Source organism: Neofelis nebulosa, chromosome 3, assembly GCF_028018385.1.
Source record: "Neofelis nebulosa isolate mNeoNeb1 chromosome 3, mNeoNeb1.pri, whole genome shotgun sequence".
Lineage (NCBI taxonomy): Eukaryota > Metazoa > Chordata > Mammalia > Carnivora > Felidae > Neofelis > Neofelis nebulosa.
Window position 1 is genome coordinate 182,398,486 of NC_080784.1, and position 24,924 is coordinate 182,423,409.

The window sequence follows — 24,924 nt, forward strand, 5'->3', positions numbered from 1 at the left end:
TGCTTCTTTGGTTCTCTGGATGAGGCAGCTCAAATCTTTGTCTGTCTTTGCATGTTATGGATGAATCACACCCAAGGTGGGGAATTTGATACAATTTCAAGCCAGGAATCCATATCTGGAAATTGGTCAGGGTGACCTGGGTTTCCAGTGACTACTGGCCAAACCTGCCAGACCACCTAGACATCTAATGTTCATTCTGAAGCCCATCCTACATTGAACATGGGCCATTCTAGTTCACAAAGGATCCATAACTTTCCGGGTGTCATTTTCATCCCATAGTCACCGGAGAATCCCTTTTTGAAGTTCTTAAGCATGACCTTGAGTATCGTGGGCTTACTCTGTTTTGATCCCATTATTAATTTTTCCCATGTCCAGTGTCCCAAAGACAAAGGGGAGTATCCCCTCAGATGAGAGGACCAATCAGATGCTTCACTGGTTGCATTCCTGGGGGGGGCTTTAGGTGAGGCTTGGCCATAGCAGACTTAGCTTTATGACTTGCAATCAGTGTGTATTCTGATGCTGCCCTGGACTGTATGCCTTTCACCAGGACACAGGAGAGCCCACTTAGACTATGTAGAATTTTAGGGACCTTAAGGGTGCCCGTCCATGGAGCCACAGATTCGAACTCGACAGGAGAGCCAGGCTGGGCCACACACTCACACACACAAATATGGTGGAGGTTATCACATTCCTCTCACCAAATCCTAACTGTGAGACCTCTGAGCCTCTGGGGAGTGATCAGGTCCCCCTTCCACTCTTGTGATAGGGCCTGACTAGATTTGGGCCCCAGTCTTACCGCTTCCAATGGTGGGGCTCAGGTCTGCACCTACCATGTCTCTTCAAGTCCTGCAGGAATGACAGAGTGGAGCCAGACTGAGGCAATCAGGTTTGGAAGCTGCCAAACAACGTGGCAGAGATGCCTCTTCCTCAGCCACTCCTGTTCCCTCTCTGCCCCGCCATTTTTCCAAACCGGTGGCAACTAGGGGCCAGCGCAGTTAGGTTTCCTGGTCAGGGAACCAAATATGTTACGGAACCAGGCTAGACTGCTGGTGGAGAAACCAAGTGGAACTCAGAGATCATGGTGAATCAGGGTTTTATTTCACACTGGCGGGTTCAGAGGAGACAATGTCTCCAAAGGTCTGAGCCCAAGCAGGAGGGGTAATTTATAGTATCTCTTCCACGTTTGTGGCAATTTTGCACATGCAGTCAGCTGAACAGGAAGAACCTGGAAGAGGAGCCTGTAAGTTAGGGACCAGAGCTTTTGGTAATCCTGTTGGCCATCTTATGGTGGATAACTTCACTTATTTTCCAACACAACTAAAGGGACAGAAAAAGCCACATTGAAGAAGTTGGGAAGGGCAGAGATGTGGTTTGGGAGAGAAAGACACCATGAGTGCTGCAGAGAAGGAGCCATAGTCACAGAGAAAGACCAGAAAGAGAGAAGCACATAGAGGAATGCACAAGAACACTTCCCCAAAGCCACTGCCTGGGAAAATGAGAGGGGCTCGTTTTCATGAGTTCTTGCAATCAATAGGTCTTCAAGAATGGAGTTTTAAAAGTCTGTGGGTGTAGCTGGGATAGAGCCCTGAAGGCACTACCCTGCTCCTGGAGAGAAGGCAGGCAAACAACCTGAGGGCAGACTGCCTGGAAATAGCCAACTGAAAAGCCCCTGGTACACACAGTGGGGAGACTGTTTGCTTTTCTTGAAGTGCATCCCTGAGAGGCAGCATTCACGGCGGCGACATCTCTCTGGGAACGAAAGAGCTGGCTGGCACCATTTTCCTCCCTCACCCATCAGCATAAACACAGAGAAACCTTCAGAAAGTAGCTCAGTCCCTACACTGACTGCCAAACACACTTATGCCAAGTCCCACTACTGCCTTTCTCAGTCAAGTTTGCCTCAGTATCAGCACAGTGGGTCCCTTTTCCAGGAGATCAGCAGAAACCCCTGCCCACACCACGTCTCCCAACCAGAGAGTTCTGCAGGGCTTCGTTCCTAGTGGAAGTATTATCAAGTCTCATTTAATAAGCAGACCAGAGCACACCTACTTAAAACTCACCACATTCTGGCCAAGGACCAGAAACTGCCCACTGGAGGCAAGGTGAGCCTCTGCAGACAACCAACCTGAAGAATAGAGCAGCCAAAGCATGACAGCAGACTATATGCAGAACACACGAGAGACACTCCCTAAAGCACTAGGCCCTGGACATTCTATGACCTCTTCTTCATAAAACCATTACTCTCAGAAGCAGGAAACAATGGACTTTTCTAACACAGGGAAGAAGATACTTAGACAAAACGCTAAGAGAGCAGTGTTCATCCCAAATGAAATGACAAGATAAGGTCAAGTCCAGAGATCTACATGGCACAGATATAAATAACATGCCTGATGGAGAATTAAAGCAACAATAATAAGGATATTCACTGGGCTTGAGAAAAAAAGGAAGACTTCAGAGAGGCCCTTACTGCAGAGTTAAGAGAGTTAAAAAATATAAGTCAGAAATGTAAAATGCAATAACTGAGATTTGAAATAGACTTGATGTAATGAACACAAAATGGGAAGAAGCAGAGGAGTGAATAAGTGATATTGAAGATAAAGTAATGGAAAATAATGAAGCTGTACAAATGAAGGAAAGAATTATGGAACATGAGAATAGACCTTGGGAACTCTGTGACTCTATCAAACATAATATTCATATTATAGGAGTCCCAGAAGGAGAGAGAAAAAGGGACAGAACATTTATTTGAGGGGATAATAGCTGAAAACTTCCATAATCTGAGGAAGGAAACAGACGTCAAGATCCAAGAGGCACAGAAAACTCCCATAAAAATCAATAAAAGCCGGCCAACACCAAGACATACCATAATTAAATTTGCAAATTATAGTGATAAAGAAAAAAAAACTCTTAGCAGCAAGACAGAACATATTTCTAACTTACAAGGGAAGACCCATAAGGCTAGCTACAGATCTCTCAACAGAAACTTGGCAAGCAAGAAGGGAGTGAAATGATATATTCAAAGTGCAGAATGGTAAAAATCTGCAGCCAAGAATACTCTATCCAGCAAGGCTATCATTCAGAAAAGAAGGAGACATAGAGTTTGCCAGACAAAGAAAAACTAATGGAGTTTGTGACCACTAAACCATCCTTGCAATAAATATTAAAGAGTTTGCCTCGGGTGGAAAGGAAAGACCAAAAGTGAAAAAGAAAAGAGAGAGAAAGAGAAAAATCACCAGAAACAATGACAAACAAGTGATAAAATGGCACTAAATACACATCTATCAATAATTACTCTGAATGTAAATGGACTAAATGCTCCTATCAGAAAAAAATAAGGTGTGAAAACGGATAAAAACAAAGAAGATCCATTTCTATGCTGCCTATGAGAGACTCGTTTTAGATCTAAAGACACCTGCAGATTGAAAGAAAGGGGGTGGAGAAACATACATCATGCAAATGGACATCAAAAGAAAGTTGGAGTAGATATTCTTATGTTGGAAAAAATAGATTTAAACAAATACTCTAAGAAAAGACAAAGAAGGACACTATATCATAATAAAGGGGACTATCCAACAAGAACATTTAACAATTTTAAATATTTATACCTCCAACATGAGAGCATCCAAATATATAAAACTATTAATAACAAGCATAAAGGAATTCATTGATGATAATATAAAAATAGTGGGGGACTTTAACACCCCACTTATAACAAAGGACAGATGGTCTAAGCAGAAAGTCAACAAGGAATCAAGCTTTGAATGACACGTAAAACAAATGGACTTAACAGATATATTCAGAATGTTCCATCCTAAAGCATCAGAATACACATTCTTTTCAAATGCACGTGGGAAATTATCCAGAATAGATCACATGCTAGGTCACAAATCAGCCCTCAACAAATACAAAACGATTGAGACTATGATGCATATTTTCTAATCAAACCCTATAAAATGTGCAGTCAACAAGAAAAAAATTGGAAAGACCACAAATACATGGACACTAAACAACATGTTCATAAACAATGAATGAGTCAACCAGGAAATCAAAGAAGAAATTAAAAAAAACTGGAAACACAATGGTCCAAAATGGGATGAGAAAGGTGATTTTAAGAGGGAAATATACAGCAATACAGGCCTGACACAAGAAGAAAGAAAAATATCAAACAACCAATCCTTACACCTAAAGGAGCTAGAAAAAAATGAAGCCTAAATGCAGAATATGGGAAATAATAAATATTAGAGCAGGAAAAATGATATAAAACTAAACAACAACAATACAATATATCAATGAAACCAGGAGCTCTTTGAAAAAGTTAATAACACTGATAAACTCCTAGCCAGATTTATCAAAAGAAAACAGAAAGGACCCAAATAAATAAAGAGAGAGGAGAAATGATAGAGGAGAAAGAACAACCAATACCATAAAAATACAATTATAAGAGAATGTTATAAAAAACTAATTGCTAACAACTTGGACAATCTGGAAGAAATGGATAAATTTCTAGAAACATAAACTATCAGAACTGAAATAGGAAGAAACAGAAAACTTCAACAGAAGAAGGAAAGAAATTGAAACAATAGTAAAAAATCTCTGAACAAACAAAAGTCCAGAGCTGGATGGCTTTCCAAAGAAATTCTACCAAAATTTTTTAATGTTTATTTATTTTTGAGAGAGAGCCAGCGAGTGAGCAGTGAGGGGCAGAGAGAGAGAGAGAGAGAGAGAGAGAGAGAGAGAGAGAGAGAGAGAATCCCAAGCAGGCTCTGCACTGTTACTGCAGAGCCCGATGCAGGGCTTGATCTCACGAACAGTGAGATCATGACCTGAGCCAAAATCAAGAGTCAGATGCTTAACAGATTGAGCATGCAGGTGCCCCTCTACCAAATATCTAAAGAATGAATAATGCTTATTCTTCTCACACTATTCTAAATAGAAATTGAAGGAAAACTTTCAAACTCATCTTATGAGGCTAGCACTGCCCTGATTCCAAAAACAGACTCCACTGAAAAAGAGAACCACAGACCAGTAACCATGATGAACATGGATGCAAATATTCTCAACAAAATACTAGCCAATTGAGTCCAACAGTACATAAAAAGAATTGTTCACCACAGTCAAGTGGGATTTATACCTGGGCTGCAAGTCTGATTCAATATTTACAAATCAACAACATGATATACCAATTAATAAAATAAAGGATAAGAACTAGATGATACTCTCAATAGGTGCAGAAAAAGCATTTGAGAGGATACAACATCAATTCTTGATAAAAATCCTCAACAAAGTAGAGATAGATGGAACACACCTCAGTGTCATTAAGACCATGTATGAAAGACCCACAGCTAATATCATCCTCAATGTGGAAAAACTGAGAACTTTTCCTCAATGGTAAAGAACAAACCAGGAATGTCCACTCCCACCACTGTTATTTAACATAATATTGAAACTCTTAGCCTCAGCAATCAGACAACAAAAAGGAATAAGAGGCATCCAAATCAGCAAGGAAGAAGTCAGACATTCACTATTTGCAGATAAGGTGATACTGTATACAGCAAACCCAAAGACTCTACCAAAAGTTCCAGTTCTAGTTTTGCTAGAACTAAAACAGAAATTCAGTAAAGTTGCAGGATACAAAATCAATGTACAGAAGTCTGTTGCATTTCTATACACCAATAATGAAAAAGCAGAAAGAGAAAATAAGGAATCAATCCCTTTTACGATTGCACCAAAAACAATAAGATACCTAGAAATAAGCCAAACCAAAGAGCTAAAAGATTTTTACTCCAAAGAGTATAAAACACTGATGAAGGAAATTGAAGATGACCCAAAGAAATGGAAAAGCATTCCATGCTCCATTCCATGGATTGGAAGAATGTTATTTAACAATAACAAATATTGTTAAAATGTCTTCATTACCCAAAGCAATCCACAGATTTAATGCAATCCTTATTAAAACATGACCAGCATTTTTCACAGACCTAGAACAAACCATCCTAAAATTTGTATGGAACCACAAAATTCCCCAAATAGTCAAAGCAATCTTGAAAAAGAGAACCAAATCTGAAGGCATTATAAATCTATACTTCCAAGTATATTACAAAGCTGTAATGATCAAGACAGTAATGGCGCAGACATGGACTTATAGATTAATACAACAGAATAGAAAACCCATAAATGAACCCACAACCATAGGTCAATTAATCTTATACAAGGCAGGAAAGACTATCCAATGGAAGAAAGTCTCTTCAACAAATGGTTCTGGGAAAACTGGCCAACAACATGCAGAAGAATGAAACTGGACCACTTTCTTATACCATACAAGAAAGAAATTCAAAATGGATAAATGCGTAAATGCAAAACTTAAAACCATCAAAATCCTAGAGGAGAACACATGCAGTAACCTCTTTGATACTGGCCATAGCAACTATTTTCTAGAATATGTCCCCTGAGGCAAGGGGGACATAAAGTTAAAAATAAAGTTAAAAATAGAATGACCCTACAATCCAGAAATTACACTACTATGTATTTACCTAAAGGATACAGAAATACTAATTTGAAGGGATGCATGCACCCCGATGTTTATAGCAGCATTATGAATAGTGAAATTATGAAAAGAGCTCAAATATCCATCGTCGAATGAATGAATGGATAAAGAAGTGGGTGTGTGGGGGTGTGTGGGGGTGTGTATGATTTCTTTCCATAGCTTTGTGTTGTAAGACTCAAATATCAGCACTTTAACTATATTACTACATTGTCTTCTGTCCTCCATATTTTATAAGAAAATAGTGGCTAATCTAATTGTGTATTTCTTTTATATAATGAGTTGCTTCTTGCTGCTTTCAAGATTCTCTCTTTGATTTTTGACAGTTTGTTTATAATGTGTCTTGGTGTGCTATCTCTTTGAGTTATTCTGTTTAGGAATTATTTGAGCTAACTGGATGTGCAGATTCATATATTTCATATTTATGGAGTTCTCATTCATTATTTCTTCAGATATTCTCTCTGGCCCTTTCCCTCTTTTTCTTCTTTTTGGGATTCCCGTAATGCCCACAGTGATACACTTAACAGTATCCCATAGGTTCCTTAAACTTTATGCATTATTCTTTATTCTTTCTGCACCTCAATCTGTTAATTTCAGTTGTCCTACATTTAAGTTCTCTTCTGTCTGTTCAAGTATATTTTTAACCCCTTAAGTAACATTTTTATTTAAGATATTGTAGTTTTTAGATACATAGTTTTATTTGGTGTCTTTTTATATTATAGATTTATTTACCGACATTCCATAGCAATCCATTTATTGTTTTCCTGATTTCCTTTACTTCTTTATGATTTTCTCCATATTGTTGAGCACATTTAAACTGTTAAAGTCTTGGTGTAGTAAGTCCACTGTCTGGGCTTCTTCACGGGTGGTTCCTATCAAGTTCTTTTTATCAGTGACTGAGCCATAATTTCAGGTGTGTGTGTGTGTGTTTTTGATATGTTTTGTAATTATTTGTTGAAAACTGGATATTTCAAATATTGTATTAATCATCTCATCCCTCCATCCAGGATTGCTGTTATTTCTGCTGTTAAGACTGCAGTCATCTACTTATTCAGTGATCTTTCCCAAACAGTTTTTACAAAGATTATCTTCCCTCTTGTGTGTGATCACTGCAGTCTCTGTTCCATTATCTCCTCAGTCCTCATTTTAATCCCCTTAGATGCCTGTATCCAATTTATAATATATACATATATATGTGTGTGTGTGTGTGTATATATATATATATATATATATATATATATATATATATGTGTGTGTGTGTGTGTGTATGAAGAACTTTAAAGAGATACACTTTTAAACTCCCTTGCATCAATGAGCCCTTCAGCCCATGTGTGTTAAACCAATGGCCTCTGTATAGCTCTTCAATGGCAGCAGTAAGAATGTGAAAGTCAATGGCAAAAGTCAATGGCAGCAGTAAGAATGTGAAAGCCAAATTTTAGGAGGGGAAGATCCCTATTTCCCCACGCTGACAACAGTAAGTCACACTCAGGGTGTGGTCTGATGTATCCATAGGAATAGGGAATGGTAGCTGCAAAAGGAAATTCAAACTTCAGCATATTATGAGTCTTTCTCCATCAAGAATCTCCCTGAAAGCAAAACTAGACTTTAGAATTCTAAAATAGTTGCTTCAGACAGTTCCTCCTAGTTCCATAGTTGTCTCAGTGGAGGGGCCAAAAGTTAAACCTTCCGAATTTGCCATATTCTGTGATGTACATTTAATGTTCATATTAAATTACTCCCTTTTAGAGATAATTTGGGAAATATTTTTAGTATAAAAATAGCACTTTTTGGTTTTAATTCATTTCTAAATTAAAATCAGTAGTGTTGAATATTGGAATGGAAACTTCAAGTAAGTGCCATCTCAGTTACATGATCCAGAAAAAAAAAATGTGTTTTTCTATCTTTAGATATTTTTAGGCAACCAATTTACTAGAGTAAATATGATTTTATTAAAGGTAATATTATTGGGCTGTGAAGAAGGAAGCTAGGGCAGCATGGAGCAGAAGGAGTTAAAATCAATTTCATTTGCTGTACCAGATAAAGATATTAATCAAAATACACGTGAGGTTTCAAAATATCTGGGTGGTATTTAAAGTAAGATTTTGCAATCTGGGAAATCATGGATTCGCATTCTGTTTATATTTAATAATGTAAAATTTAATAGAAATTTCTTGCTTGATAGGATAAAAGAATGTAGTTAATAAGGGACCCTCTTACATCATGCTTAGACATGCATTCATTTCTCCTGACAAGAAATCTATAATTAATGTCCTCACTTCTATAATAGAATGCTCATATGTTTCTGTCAACTAAGTTACAAAAGCCTCATAAATTTTCTTTTATAATCTTTGTTTCATTTGAGATACCGTGATTTTACTATTTGCTATTGCAGGAAGAACTGACTCAAATATTTTGTAAATATTTGTTGTTTTATGTTGATGCTATTCCTTTTAGTATTGCACATGTATGTGTTCACACACACAGCATTATATATACTCTGAATACCTTCTGACTAAGGTCGACATTTGCTATTTCACATGCGGAAGAAAAACGGGAGACTGAATAGGGTTCGGTTAGAGCGAGATGAGTGAAGAACTTACTGCACAGGCAAAAGTTAAGGATACATTACTAAGACTCACTAATCAAGATAAATAGTTCATGGGTACTTTAAAATCAAAAGTAATGAAACATAAATCACGATGGGTAAAATATCAAAATTTCAAATTCAGGCAGGATCAGGAACTATAACATGATAAACTCTATTTGAACCTGAGGCAACTATGACATCCAGTGATAGAAATTCAGGTAAATATTTTAATGCACCGAGTATTTTTTTCTTGCTTTCTTAAATTTTGTGCCCGAGGCAAGTACCTCACTCTCCTGTTAGTCTAACTGGATCTAAATCCCTAGTCTTGTGACAAACTTTGGATGTTTAGGCCCTGAAGTAGCAAAATTAATCTTTTGTTTCCTCAGTCAGGATTTTACATGCAAAATATTTACTTTCTAGCAACTAAAGTTGTGAATGTTTCAATTTAGGTTCTGAAAAAGAATACATTAGTAATACCAGCAGGAAGCTTATTAGGAATAACTGGACCAGGACGCTAGTAACACTTATCTGAGATCATGACTGCATATAAAAGGACAAAGTGGTGTCCCATGTGAGGCGAACTTTAAATGCCATCCAGAAGCAGGCAGTAAAGAGAATCTGAGAGAAGTAGGCCAGAGGATGTAAAAATTGAAGGAAGCACCAGAACCTGAAATATTTATTGTCCCACCTTCTCCCGTGTGCTTGATCTCTGTATCTCTCTCTCTGTCTCATCTCAACATGAGATGACATGTTCAGTAATGTTCAAAAAATATGATAAAACACATCCATTAACCATGAAAATAGGCATATTATTTGAGAGATCAAACAGGTAAACATTCTGAGAGAAATGTGTATTAATTAATCTACCCATCCTCCCATGTCTTCCATAAATACGATTTGGCATTTGCGTAAGCCATATTGTGTAGGTGTGAAAAGTCAAAGAACAGGTGAAAAGAAGCTAAAATATAACAGTACAACAATTGCACTACATATAAATGATACAAGCATACCTCATTTATCATGCTTTCTTTTATTGTGCTTCACAGATACTTTGTTATTATGTTTTTCTTTCCTTGATTTATTTTTTACAAATCAAAGGTTAGTGGCAACCCTGAATGAAGCAGGTATATTGGCTCCATTTCTCTAATAGCATTTGGTCACTTTGTGTCTTTGTGTAATGCTTTGGTAATTTCTCAAACTTTTAAATTTTCATTATATTTTTACAGTAATCTGTGATGAGTGATCTTTGGTGTTATTACTGTAATTGTTTGGGGGGAGCCATGAATTAAGCCCATACAAGATGGAAAACGCAAAAAATGTATGCATTCTGACTGCCTTCACGATGCCTGTTCCCCTGTCTCTCTCCCTCTCCTTGGGTCTTCCTAATCCCTGAGACACAACAATATTGAGATTAGGCCAGTTAATAACCAACCCTGCAATGTCCTCTACATGATCAACTGAAAGGGAGAATCACACATCGCTCACCTTACATCAAAAACTTGAAAGAGGGGCGCCTGGGTGGCTCAGTCGGTTAAGCGTCCGACTTCAGCTCAGGTCACGATCTCGCAGTCCGTGAGTTCGGGCCCCACGTCGGGCTCTGGGCTGATGGCTCAGAGCCTGGAGCCTGCTTCCGATTCTGTGTTTCCCTCTCTCTCTGCCCCTCCCCCATTCATGCTCTGTCTCTCTCTGTCTCAAAAATAAATAAACATTAAAAAAAATTAAAAAAAGGGGCGCCTGGGTGGCGCAGTCGGTTAAGCGTCCGACTTCAGCCAGGTCACGATCTCGCGGTCCGTGAGTTCGAGCCCCTGCGTCGGGCTCCGGGCTGATGGCTCGGAGCCTGGAGCCTGTTTCCGATTCTGTGTCTCCCTCTCTCTCTGCCCCTCCCCCGTTCATGCTCTGTCTCTCTCTGTCCCAAAAATAAATAAATAAAAAAAAAAAAAAAAAAAAAAAAAAACATTGAAAAAAAAAAAATTAAAAAAAAAAAACAACTAGAAATGACTTGGGGCGCCTGGGTGGCTCAGTCGGCTAAGTGTCTGACTTCGGATCAGGTCATGATCTCACGGTTCGTGGGCTTGAGCCCCACATCGGGCTCTGTGCTGACAGCTCAGAGCCTGGAGCCTGCCTCGGATTCTGTGTCTCCCTCTCTCTCTGTTCCTCCCCTGCTCTCACTCTGTCTCTGTCTTACTCTCTCAAAAAAAAAAACAAAAACAAAAACAAAAAAACAAACAAACAAAAAAACTAGAAATGATTAGCTTAGTGAGGAAGGCATGTCCAAAACTGAGATTTGTACAAGAGACCTAGTTTTTGGCCTAATAGCCAAGTTGTGAAAGCAAGGGAAAAGATTTTGAGGGAAATTAAAAGTATTACTATGAGAACACATGAATGATAAGAAGGCAGAACAGTTGTATTGCTGATAAGGAGAAAGTTTGAGTGGTCTGGGTCGATGATTAAACCAGCCAAAAAAATCCCCTTACACCAAAACCCAATCCAGAGGAAGGCCCTAATGTCCTTCAATTATATGAAAGTTGAAAGGTGAGGTTGCTAATAGCCAAAGTATGGAAAGAGCCCAAATGTTCATCGTTGGATGAATGAATAAAGATGTGGTGTGTATATATACACAATGGAGAATTACTCGGCAATCAACAAGAATGAAATCTTACCATTTGCAACTTCGTGGATGGAACTAGAGGGTATTGTGCTAAGCAAAATTAGTCGGAGACAAATATCATATGACTTCACTCATATGAGGACTTTAAGACACAGAACAGATATGAGGACTTTAAGACACAGAAGCAAAAATAATATAAAAATGGGGCGGGGGGGACAAAACAGAAGAGACTCATAAATATGGAGAAGAAATTGAGGGTTACTGGAGGGCAGACGGGCTAAATGGGTAAGGGGCACTAAGGAATCTATTCCCGAAATCATTGTTGCACTACATGCTAACTAACTTGGATGTAAATTTTAAAAAAATAATTAAAAAAAAAAAAAAGGTGCGGTTGCTGCAGAATATGTCTGAAGCCAGTTGAAGTTTGTTAATGAGGTTTAAGGAAAGAAGACATCTCCACAACATAAGAGGCAAGATTAACGTAGAAGCTGCAGCAAGTTTTTCAGAAGATGCGGCTGAGATAATTCGTGAAGGTGGCTACACTAAACAACATATTTTAAATGTAGATGATACAGCATCATATTGGAAGAAGATGCTACTTAGGACTTTCATAGCTAGAGAGAAGTCGTTGCCTGGCTCCAACAAAGGACAGGATGAATCTATTGTTAGAAGCTAATGCAGTTGGTGACTTCAAGTTGAACCCAATGTTTATTTACCATTCAGGAAAAAAAAAAAAAAAACACAAAAAAACCAAAACCTAGCCCCCTTAAAGAATTATGTTAAATCTACTCTGCTGTGCTCTATAAATGGAAAATCAAAGCCCACGTGACAGCACATTATTTATAACATGGTTTACTGAATATTTTAAGCCCAATATTGAGATTTACAACTCAGAAAAAAGATTTCTTTCACAAGATGACTCTTCATTGGCAAGGTACCTGTTCACTCAAGAGACGTGATGGAGATGTACAATGAGATTAATGTTGTTTTCATGCCTGCAACACAACATCCAAAAGATTAAGGAGTCATTTTTGACTTTCAAGTCTTATTATTTAAGAGACATTTCTTAAGGCTATCACTGTCACAAAGAGTGATTTCTCTGATTGATCTGGACACAGTCAATTGATAACCTTCTGGAGAGGACTCACCATTCTATATGCCTTTAAAAATATTTGAAATTTATGGGAAGAGGTCAAAGTACCAACATTAAGAGGAGTTTGGAGAAAGTTTCCGGCCTCCAAGGATGACTTTGATGGGTTCAAGACTTCAGTGGAGGGAACTAGAATGAGAAGGGGAGGCTGAAGATACAACTGAATTGTAGCAATTTCATGGTTAACTTGAATACACGAAGGTTGCTTCTTACGAGGAAGCAAAGAAAGTAATTTTTTTTTGAGATGGCATCTATTCCTGGTGAAGTTGCTGTGAAGATTGTTAAAACGACAGCAAAGGGCTTATAATATTACATAAACTTAGTTGATAAAGCACTGGCAGGGTTTGAGAGAATTGACTCCAATTTGGAAACGATTCCCATAGTGTGTAAACTGTTATCATACAGCACCAAAGGCTGTAGGGAAATCATTCAAAAAAAAAAAAAAAAAAAAAAAAGGGAAAATCAATTGGTATGGCAAACTTCACTTGCAGAAATTATTTCCAAAGCTTCTTTTCAGAAGTTACTCTAGAAACCCCACCTTCAGCAACTGCTACCCTGATAAGTCAGCAGCCATCAACACTGAGGCAGGACCCTTCACCAGCAAAAATATTATGCCTTGCTAAAAGCTCAAATGATGTTAGATTTTTTTTTAGTAATTATGTGTTTTTAAATTAAGGTATGTACATTATATTTTTAGACATATTGCTACTCCCCATGTGATATATTACAGTATAGTATAAATATAAATTTTATATGCACTGGGTAACCAAAATATTATCTTGAATGACTTTATTGCTGCATTCCGTTTTTTGTAGAGGTCTGGAACCAAATCTACAATATCCAAGTCATCAAATACCATACTGAAATATAGAACTAACCTAAGTTACTTTGGAAAGTAGTATTTTGGTTGGATACCAAAGGCTAGGTACAAAACTAAGTCTACAAAAATACTGTAGTTACTAAATTTCTCACAGGGCTTTATCTGAATTCTGAAACTACCTGTGGTGTAGCTAATGCTTTATAAGTAAGTAAGTACATGGTAAATAATGAAAGTTTATTCACTTTTTTTTAGAAGTCACCCTGCAGTGGTTGGTTGGAAATCAACATATATGAATTCATGGTACATACAAATAGTAGCTATAAATCTATCCTTTCATCCATCCAAATACAGATATGAATATATTTTCCAAGTTGTATCCATGTAGAAGACCTCTGAGCAATAACACAGTAAGCAAATTATGTTTCTAAATACCAGATACTGGTTTATAAATATCTTCTCCAATAAAAGGAACAAGGCATTATTGAAGACAATTTGATTCCAAGGCTGCAGCATAGAAAATCGAAGATGAACCTGGAGCGTTGTGTGGTGCTAGAAAGGAAAGAAGTGTTCAAAAAATTCTGGGCACATGCCAAAAGATTATAGGAGCCACACTATAGTAGTTCCTGAAGGCTAAACTAAAACACTCCAAAGAATAAATATAATTTTAGATGAGAAACCATACAAAATCAAATATCCATGTGTGCTTAATGACATAAACTGATAACTGAACACACAAATAAAGGAGGGAAGAGGGATGGCTCATCTTTATAGAATAACTACAATGCATAAACATTGAAGGGATAGAGATAAGTAGGATAAACAGGAAAAACTTGGGCACAGGATCCACCAAAACATATTAAAATTAGACAAAATGTTGAACAGGAGCAGGATATTTGCATAGCTTCAATGCAGTTCACCTTAAGATATTTCATAATTAAGAGGAATGGGAGTAGCTACAACAGAGAAAGCCATCAGACATCACCTTAATCAGGTGATTAGAGTTAACACCATCAGAAATAACGCATATTGACATCACATATCCCTTTTTATTACGTACTGGGGAAACAGCGTCACTTTTGCGGTATCCTTGCAATAAAATGCGTAACTTCAACTTAATGATTAGATATGTCAGACAACCTAAAATTGAGAGACATTTTATACAATAATTGGGCAGTATCCTTCCAAACATGAAGGACAAGCAAAGAGTGTTACATAAGAGGGAGATTAGGAAACATATTTTAAATCCAATGTAGGGCCTGGACTGGAAACAGATGAAAAGGTCATTAGTGGAAAATCTTATGAAATTAAAACAAAAAACCTGTATTTAAGTAAATTATATTACTTTTATGAATTCCTTTGTGTTGACAAATGTTAACGGGTTTTTTTTTTTTTTAATGTTTATTTATTTTTGAGACAGAGAGAGACAGAGCATGAACAGGGGAGGGTCAGAGAGAGGGAGACACAGAATCTGAAACAGGCTCCAGGCTCTGAGCTGTCAGCACAGAGCCCGACCCGGGGCTTGAACTCACGGACCGCAAGATCATGACCTGAGCCGAAGTTGGTCACTTAACCGACTGAGCCACCCAGGCGCCCCTACAAATGTTATCGTTTTACGTAGCTATATTACATTAGGAGAAGCTGGGTGAATGATACTTGTAATGGCTATGCTAATTTTGAAATGTATTTGTAAGTTCAAATTATTTTAAAAATAAAAAGTTAAATAAATTAGGCAGTTTGTGTTTGGCCTCCCTTTAACTGAGGCGCTTGTGTCTTTTAAGATCTACATGATACTTTATACCCCATCCTTCCCTGCACACATACACATATTTAAAATATACACATCTGGAGTCTTATACCTCCAGTGCTGAGTTGGATGGACTTAGGAAGGCTGCTTGAGCTACCCCATCATAGATTTCTGGATATTCACAGTGGGCCCAATCTTGCCCATATTCCATTGTACCTGGATGGACACTAATCTCCTGTGTTGCTTGAGTCAAGGCTAACACTTTGTATCAAGTCTCTCAGTGAGAAAATATTTGCACAGTTACTACTTTTGACCAGTATCCCCCATTTTTTCCTGACTCATTGGTAGAGAAAACCTGTTATATCTTTGTTCTCCAATGCCAACTAATCATTAATTGGAAATTGCAAAAGACCATCGGACTAGTATTCTCAAATCTTACTGTCGAATGGTAGGATGATATCTTTATTGTCCAGCTAGGAATTTTTGAGTTAAGTATTTGTCATTTCCCCATGGGTCCCAACATTTCATTTGTATTTTTGAAAATTACATATTTGCTAAATATATAAAGAAAATATTAACAGATATAAAGGGAGAAATAACAATAAAATAATGGGGAGCGCTTTAATACCCCATTTACATTAATGGATAGAACATCCAAACAGAATATTAGTGAGGAAACCTCAGCCTTATGTGATGCATTAGACCAGATGAACTTAACTGTTACATACAGAACATTTTATCCAAATGCAACAGGGTACATACTCTTCTTAAGTGCATATGGGACATTCTCCAGGATAGATCATATGTTAGGCCACAAAACAAATGTTAATACATTTAAGAAGATTGAAATCATATGAAGCATCCCTTCAAACCACACTGCTATGACACTAGAAATCACATGAATAAAACTGGAAAATCACTGGGTGGCTCAGTCAGTTAAGTGTCTGACTCTTGATTTCAGCTCAGGTAATTATCCCATGGTTCATGAGTCTAAGCCCCATGTCAGGCTCCATGCTGACAGTCTGGAGTCTGCTTGGGATTCTCTCTCTCCCCCTCTCTCTCTGTCATCCCCTGCTCATGTGATCTCTTTCAAAAATAAATGAACTTAAAAAACAAAAAAAAAATTGGAAAATCACAAATATGTAGAGGTTAAACAATACACTACTGAACAGCCAGTGAACCCAAGACGAAATCAAAATAAAAAAATATAAAAATGCCTTGAAATAAATAAAAATGCAAAGATAAGATAGCAAAATTTATGGGATTTAGCTTTACCTGATGATAAAGTACACATTCCATTTTTAATTCTTTAGTTTTCTGTGACATGTCTTCCCCTAGTGCTTTTAATACTTACTAATTGGGATTAATTGTATCCAGTTTCACTTAATCTCCACTTTGGCAGACGCTAATTTTGACCTGAAAGTTCATTTGTGTTCTGCCTTTACCGAAATAGGCTTTAGGTCACTTTTTCATTTCAAAGCACTGGGTATACTACTTTGTTAAAAATACTCCCTTCTTATGAATTCACTGCAGAAAATAGAAAGGTGGTCAGGTAGCAAGGACGAATTTCTCAAAGGTGTCCTGACATGTTTTTATCAGTTCATTCAAAGTTAAAGATCTGGGCTACTTTTTCTTGATCAATAATACATAAAAGTCAGTGACAGTTTGTCTAGGGAAGGGCAGAGTAATAAATGCCTACTCCAAGAAACAAGAAAATTCTTAAATAAACAATTTAACGTTATACCTCAAGAACTAGAAAAAGAAGCCCAAGGTTAAAGAAGAAAGGAAATAACAAAGAGCAGAAATAAATGAAGTAGAGACCAAAAGGAAAATAGAAAAAGATTAATGGAAGATCTGGTTCTTTGAAAAAATAACCAAAATTGACCAATCTTTAGCTAGACATCAAGAAAACAAAATGAGAGGGGGCTGAAATAAAATCAAACATAAAAGAGGAGATACTACAACTGATACCACAGAAATACAAAGGATCATAAGAGACTACTATGAACAAGTACCTAACGAACTGGACAACCTTCAAGAAATGGATAAATTCCTAGAAAAACAACCTACCAGTGCAGAATCATGAAGAAGCAGAAAATCTGAAGGTATATGGGAAGATGGCAGAGGAGGAGGAACCTGATCTTACCTTGTCCCATAGACACACTGAGATAAAAGGTACATCAGTATAAGGAACTCTGAAAACAACCTGAAGACTAGGAGAACAGATCTTCCATATTTAATTACAGAGAAGAATCCGCATCCAAAAGGATGGGGGTGGGGCAGAAATATGGCCTGCAGTCAAACTCCCCTGAAACTAACCACAAATGGGAGGGATTCCACAAGCATGGAGGATTAAGCCCCACCCTAGGCACTGGGGACCTGCACTGGGAGGATGAGTCACCATAACATCTGGTCTTGAAAAGCAATGGGATTACCTATGGGAGCTTTTTAAAATGAGTGGGGCCTCACTCAGAGTACTTTAAAAATCACTGAGCTTAATTCCAGAGAGCTGGAGGGCAACAGGAAACTGAGTTCCTGCCCTTATAGAGACAGCAAAATCAATAATTTGGCCTGAGACATAGCACAGAAGCAGCTGTTCGAAAAGTGCCTGTGGTATATGTGAAGGATATTTATGTACTAATCTTAAAACATGTGCTAAGGGGGCAGGGATTTTCAAGAGACTTCTCCAAGAACGAAAAAAGTGCTAGCAGGTGCCATGTCTTACTTTCTCCAGCCAAGATTGGCTCTCCAGATGGTGGGAACCAGCACTAATGGTCTTCACCTATTCTGTTGATATTGAATATGTTCCCCTACAGCCCTGCCCCATTCAACCTGCACACCTCAGCAGGTGTTCTCCAAACCTGCTTCTTCCTTGCCACACCCTGAAAGGAGCCCCAGCAGAGAATGTCACCACTCCAAAGTGTCTCCTTTCTTGGGGAGAGGGGAGATAACCCTACATACCAGTGCATCTGCAATTCCAGTAGCTGAGCCTCTGTTGGCCACGCAGAGAGCAAGCTCCACCATTTGGTGCACCTATAGCTGTGTCTGACTGCCAGCCCTGCCCACATGCAAGCTTGTGGCACCTCAAGCCTTTCAACAGCACAGAGACCAAACTCTGCACAGTGCACACACAGCAGGCAAATCAGGTCATTGGCAGCTGGTTGGGCTGGAAGCAAACATGGCTCAGCCACAATAGTAGGGCACATGCAACCCACACAGGAGTCACTCCTAGAGCATCTGGGTTGCTGACTAGGGGGATGGGGCATCACAAGATCGCTTCTAAACAAAGCCCCTACTTTGAAGACCAGGAGACATAGCTGACCTCCATCATTCATAGAAAGAGAGTTACACAAAATAAGAAGACAGAGGAATACGTCCCAAATAAAAGGAAAGGACAAAATTATAGCAAGAGAACTAAGTGAAAATGAGATAAACAATATGTCTGGTAAAGAATTCAAAGTAATGGTCAAACAGATACTAGACTTAAGAGTGGATAAATTCAGGGGCGCCTGGGTGGCTCAGTTGGTTAAGCATCTGACTTCAACTCAGGTCATGATCTTGTGTTTTGTGGGTTCGAGCCCCATATCGGCTCTTTGCTGACAGCTTTGAGCCTGGAACCTGCTTCATATTCTGGGTCTCCCTCTCTCCCTTCCTCTTCCCCTGTCATGTTCTGTCTCTCTCTCCCTCAAAAATAAACATTAAAAAAAAAAAAGAGTGGATAAACTCAGTGAGAGCTTCAACAAAGAAATAGAAAATATAAAAAAGAACCAGAGATGAAGAATGGAAGAATAACTGAAATCAAAATAATACACTAGAAGGAATTAATAGATTAGGGGATGCAGAACAGATCAGTGTCCTGGAAAAGAGCAGAAGAAACAACCAAGCTGAAGAGAAAAAAAAAAAAAAAGACTCAGTGACATCATTAGGCATTTACATTCTAGGGATTCCAGAAGGGGAAGAGAGAGAGTATGGGGCAGAATGTTTATTTAAAGCAATAATATTTTAACATTTCCCTAATCTGGGGAAGGAAACAGATATTCCAATCCGGAAATCACAGAATTCTCCTAATAATATTAACCCAAGGAAATCCACACCAAGACACATAATCATCAAAGTGGGAAAAAGTAGTGATAAAGAGGAAATTTTAAAGGCAACAAAACAGTTACATAAAAGGAAAACCCGATAACGCTCTCAGCTGACTTTTCAGCAGAAATTTTGCAGGCCAGATGGGAGTGTCATGATATATTCAATGTGCTGAAAGGAAAAAACAAAAAACAAAAAAACAAAAAAAGAACTGCAACCCAAAATACTGTACACATCAATGTTATCATTTAGAATACAAGAAGAGATAGTTTCCCAGATATGTGTCTGGGTGGCTCAGTCAGTGTCTGACTCTTGATTTCTGTTCAGGTCATTATCTCAGCATTCATGAGGTTGGGATCCACACTGACAGCATAGAGACTGCTTGGGATTCACTCTCCCTTCTCCCCCTCTTTCTCCTTCTCTCTCCCACAATAAATAAATAAGCTTTAAAAAAGTTTTTCAGATAAACATAAGTTTAATGAGTTCATCACAAATAAACCAGTCTTACAAAAACTGTTACAGGGAATTCTTTGAGTGAAAAGAAAAGGCCATAACTGGAGGAAAATAATAAAAGAAAAAAAAAATTCACAGGTAAAAACAAACATGTACTAAAGGTAATAGTTTAATCATTTATAAAGCCAGTAAGGAGGTCAAAACACAAAAATAGTAAAAATCAATTATAGCTACAATAGTCAATGGATAGATAAAATAAACAAATGCAAAATATGATAGCATATACATAAAATGTGAAGGAGGAAGTGAAAATTTAGTACCTTTAGAATGTGTTTGAATGCAAGTAACCATTAACTCAATATAGACTGCTAAAAACGTACGATGTCATATAGTAACTTAATGGTAACCACAAATCAAAAACCTATAACAAAAACCAAAATAAAGATAAAGGAATCCAAGCATTATGGTAAGAGTAGCCATTAAACCTCAAGGGAAAACAAGAATATGGAAGGAATGGAGAGGAACAGAAAAAAACACAATGAGACAACACATTTTAAAATGGAGATAGGGGTGCCTAGATGGCTTAGTCGGTTAGGCATGTGGCTCTTGGTTTCAGCTCAGGTCATGATCATGGTTTCTGGGTTTGAGCCCTGCAACCCTCTCACGGCACAGAGCCTGCTTGAGATTCTGTCTCTACCTCTCTGTCTCTCCCCCACCCTCTCTCAAAAATATTATAAAATAAATAAAATAAAATAAAATAAGATAAGATAGATACATACCTAGTAATTATTTAAATGTAAATAAACAAATGTTTCAATCCAAAGAATTAGGTTCATGTATAAAACAACAAGACCCATCTATATGCTGCCTACAAAATACTGACTTCAGACCTAAAGACACGTACAGACTGAAAGTGAAGTGCTGGAAAGTCGAAGCAAATAGTAGCCAAAAAAACTGTGAAATAAATACTTTATCAAAAAAAAAAAAGACTTAAAACAAAGGCAAGAGACAAAGAAGGGCACTACATAATGGTAAAGGAATCACCCTAACAAGAAGATATAACAATTGTAATTTTTTATAAATTCAACATAGGAACACCTAAATACATAAACCAGATATTAACAGACATAAAAGAAAAAAGTGACAGTAACACAATGATAGTAGGGGACTTTAACACCTCACTTACATCAATTGATAGATCATCAAGACAGAAAAGCAACAAGGAACAAGAGGCTTTGAAGGATACAGCAGACCAGATGGATTTAATAGATGTATATACAACATTTTATCCAGAAACAGATTACACATACTTGTCAAGTGCACATATTCTTCAGGATAGATCATATATTACACCACACAATAAGGCTCCATATCATATCAAGCATCTTTTCTGATCACAATGGTAGAAAACAAGAAATCAATTACACAAAAAACTCTGTAAAGAACACAAATACATGGGATTGACAAACATACTACTAATGATTAATGTGCCAACCAATAAATAAAGAGGAAATCAAAACATACATGGAGACATGAAAATAAAAACACTCTGGTCCAAAATTTATGACACAGAGCAAAAGGAGTTTTAAGTTGGAAGTTTAGCAATACAGACCTACCTCCAGAAACAAGAAAAATCTCAAATGGGCAATCTAACATTGCACCTAAAAGAGCAAAAACAGAAAAAGGCTAAATCTAGTAAGAAGAAGGGGGAAAAAAAGATGAGAGAGAAAACAATAAGGGAAACAAAGAAAAGAAAGAAAGAAAAGATCAATGATACCAGGAACTGATTCTTTGAAAATATAACCAAAATTGACAATCTTTTGGCCAGACTCATCACGGGGAAAAAAAAGAAAAAAATGTACTCAAATTTCAGAAATGAAAAAGAAACAACATAGAAATACAAAAGATAATAACATATTACTAAAAAAATTATACACCAATAAATTAGATAACCTAGAAGAAATGAATAAATGCCTAGAACATAGAATCTTTCAAAACTCAATCAGGAATAAATAGAAAATTTGAATATATCAATTACTAATAACTGAATTTGACCAGTAATTAAAAACTCCCGCAAAATAGGGGCACCTGGGTGGGTCAGTTGGTTGAGTGTCTGAGTCTTGATTTCAGCTCAGGTCATGATCTCAGGGTCGTGAAATGGAGCCCCACAGAAGCCTCTGTGCTGAATGTATAGCCTGCTTAAGATTCTCTCTGTCTCTCCCTCTGCCCCTCACCCTTACTTGCATACTATCTCTCTAAAGGAAAAAAACAACAACAACAACAACCCCCCCCCCCAACTGAGGACCAAATGACTCTGCAGATGAATCCTACTAAACATTTAAAAGAATTAAACCTATTTTCCTCAAACTATTTCCAAAGATAGAAGAGGAAGGGAAACTTTCATATCCATTATACATGGCCAGTATTACACTGACACCAAAACCAGGTAAAGAACACTCTAAGCCAATATCTCTAATGAGCATGGATGCAAAAATATTTAACAAAATATTAGCAAACTATATTTAATAACACATTAAAGAAAAAGTGGAAAATTCACTATGATCAATTAGGATTTATTTCAGGGATTCAAGGGTGGGTTCAATGATTTGCAAATCAACCAATGCAATATGAACATCTCAACAGATGCAGAATAACAACTGACAAAGTACCGCATCCATTTGTGATAAAAACTTTCAACAAAATAAGTCTTGACAGAACATACCTTGGTATAAGAAGGGCATATATGAAAAATCCACAACTAAAAACACAATGGTGAAAAACTAAAAGCTTTTCCTCTAAGATCAGGAGCAAGAGAAAGCTCTCTTTATATTAGAGAAATACTCTAATATAGTATTAGAATCAGACAAGAAAAGAAAAAGCACCCAGACTGGTATGGAAGAAATAAAATTGTTATTTTTTGCAGATGCCATGAAACTGTACACAGAAATCCTGTAAGTCTCCAGAAAAAAAAAAAATCAGAATTGATAAAAAAGTAATTTGTTCGGCACAAAATTAATATACAGAAATCTGTTGCATTTGTATATAGTAGGAGAAAGATAAGAAAGAAATCCCATTTAAAACTGCAACAAAAAGAATAAAATACCTAGTAATAAACTTAGCCAAGGAAGTTAAAAACTTGTACACTGGAAAACATAAAACACTGATGACAGAAACTGAAGGCAATGTAGCAAATGGAAAGCTATTCTGTGGTCATGATTTGAAATAATCAATATTGTTGAAACGCCCATAGTTGCAAATCAATCCACAAATTCAATGTAATTCCTATCAAAATACCAACCAGCACTCTTCACAAAACTAGAACAAATAATACTACAATTTGTGAGGAAGCACAAAAAGCCCTGAATAGCCAAGATAATCTTGAGAAAGAACAAAACTGGAGGTACCACAATCCCAGATTTCAAGATATGCTATAAGGTTATAATAATCAAAACAGTTGGGTACTGGCACAAAAAATAGACACATAGATCAATGGAGCACAATACAGAAATCAACCCATCCTTATATGGTCAATTAATCCATGACAAAGAAGACAAAATTACACAATGAAGAAAACATAGCCTCTTCAATAAATGGCACTGGGAACACTGGACAGCTACATGCAAAACAATAAAACCGGACCACTTTCTCATACTACATCCAAAAATAAATTCCAATGGACGAAACACCAAAAGTGAGGCATGAAACTATACAACTCCTAGAAGAAAACATAGACCGTAATGTCTCGGACTTCAGCCTTAGCGGCATTTTTCTAGGTATGTTTCCTCGGGCAAGGGAAACAAAAACAAAAATAAACTACTGGGAGTACACCAGAAGAAACAAACATAAACAAAAACAAAAACGAAACAAAAAAACCCAACTTTTGCACAGTGAAGGAAACCTTCAACAAAATAAAAAGGCGACCTCCTGGATAAAACCAATTGTTTTACAAATGGTATATCCAATAAGGCATTAATATCTAAAGTACAGGGTGCCTGAGTGGTTCAGTAGGTTAAGCATCCAACTCGGTTTTGGCTCAGGTCGTGATCCCATGGTTCGTGAATTTCAGCCCCACATCAGGCTCTGCACTGACAGTGCAGGACCTGCTTGGGATTCTCTCTCTCTCTATGCCCCCTTTCTCACTCTCTCTTTCTCAAAATAAATCAATAAACTTTAAAAATTATTTTAAAACTATCTAAAATATAGAACTAATACAACCTAATATTGAAAAAATCTAATTAAAAGGAGTTAGAGGACCTGAATAGACATTTTTTTCCAAAGAAAACATAAAAATAGCCAACAGACACATACAAAAAATTGCACATCAGTAATCATCAGGGAAATGCAAATCAAAACCATAATGAGATATCATCTTACACCTGTCAGAATGGCTAGAATCAAGAGGACAAGAAATAATTGTTGGTTAGGATTTAGAGAAAAAGAACTCGCCTGCACTACTGGTGAGAATGTAAACTTGTGCAGCCACTGTGGTAAACAGCATGGAGTTTCCTCAAAAACTTCCTCAAAAATAGAAATATCACATGAGCTAGTAATTCCACTACTGGGCATTTACCCAAAGAAAATGAAAATGCTAATCGGAAAAGATATATGCACCCTTATGTTTATTGCAGCATTATTTACCATAGCCAAGATATGCAAGCAACATGAATGTCCAACAAAAGTAAATGTGTATATTTGTACATTCCATATATATATATATATATATATATATATATACATATATATATATATGTATATATATATGTATATATACACACACACACACATATATATATATATATATATATATATATATATATATATATATGGAATATTAGCCATAACAGGAATGAGATCTTGCCATTTGCAAACAACATGGATGGACCTAGAGTGTGTTAAGTAAAACAAGTCACAGAAAAACAAATACTATATGATTTCTCT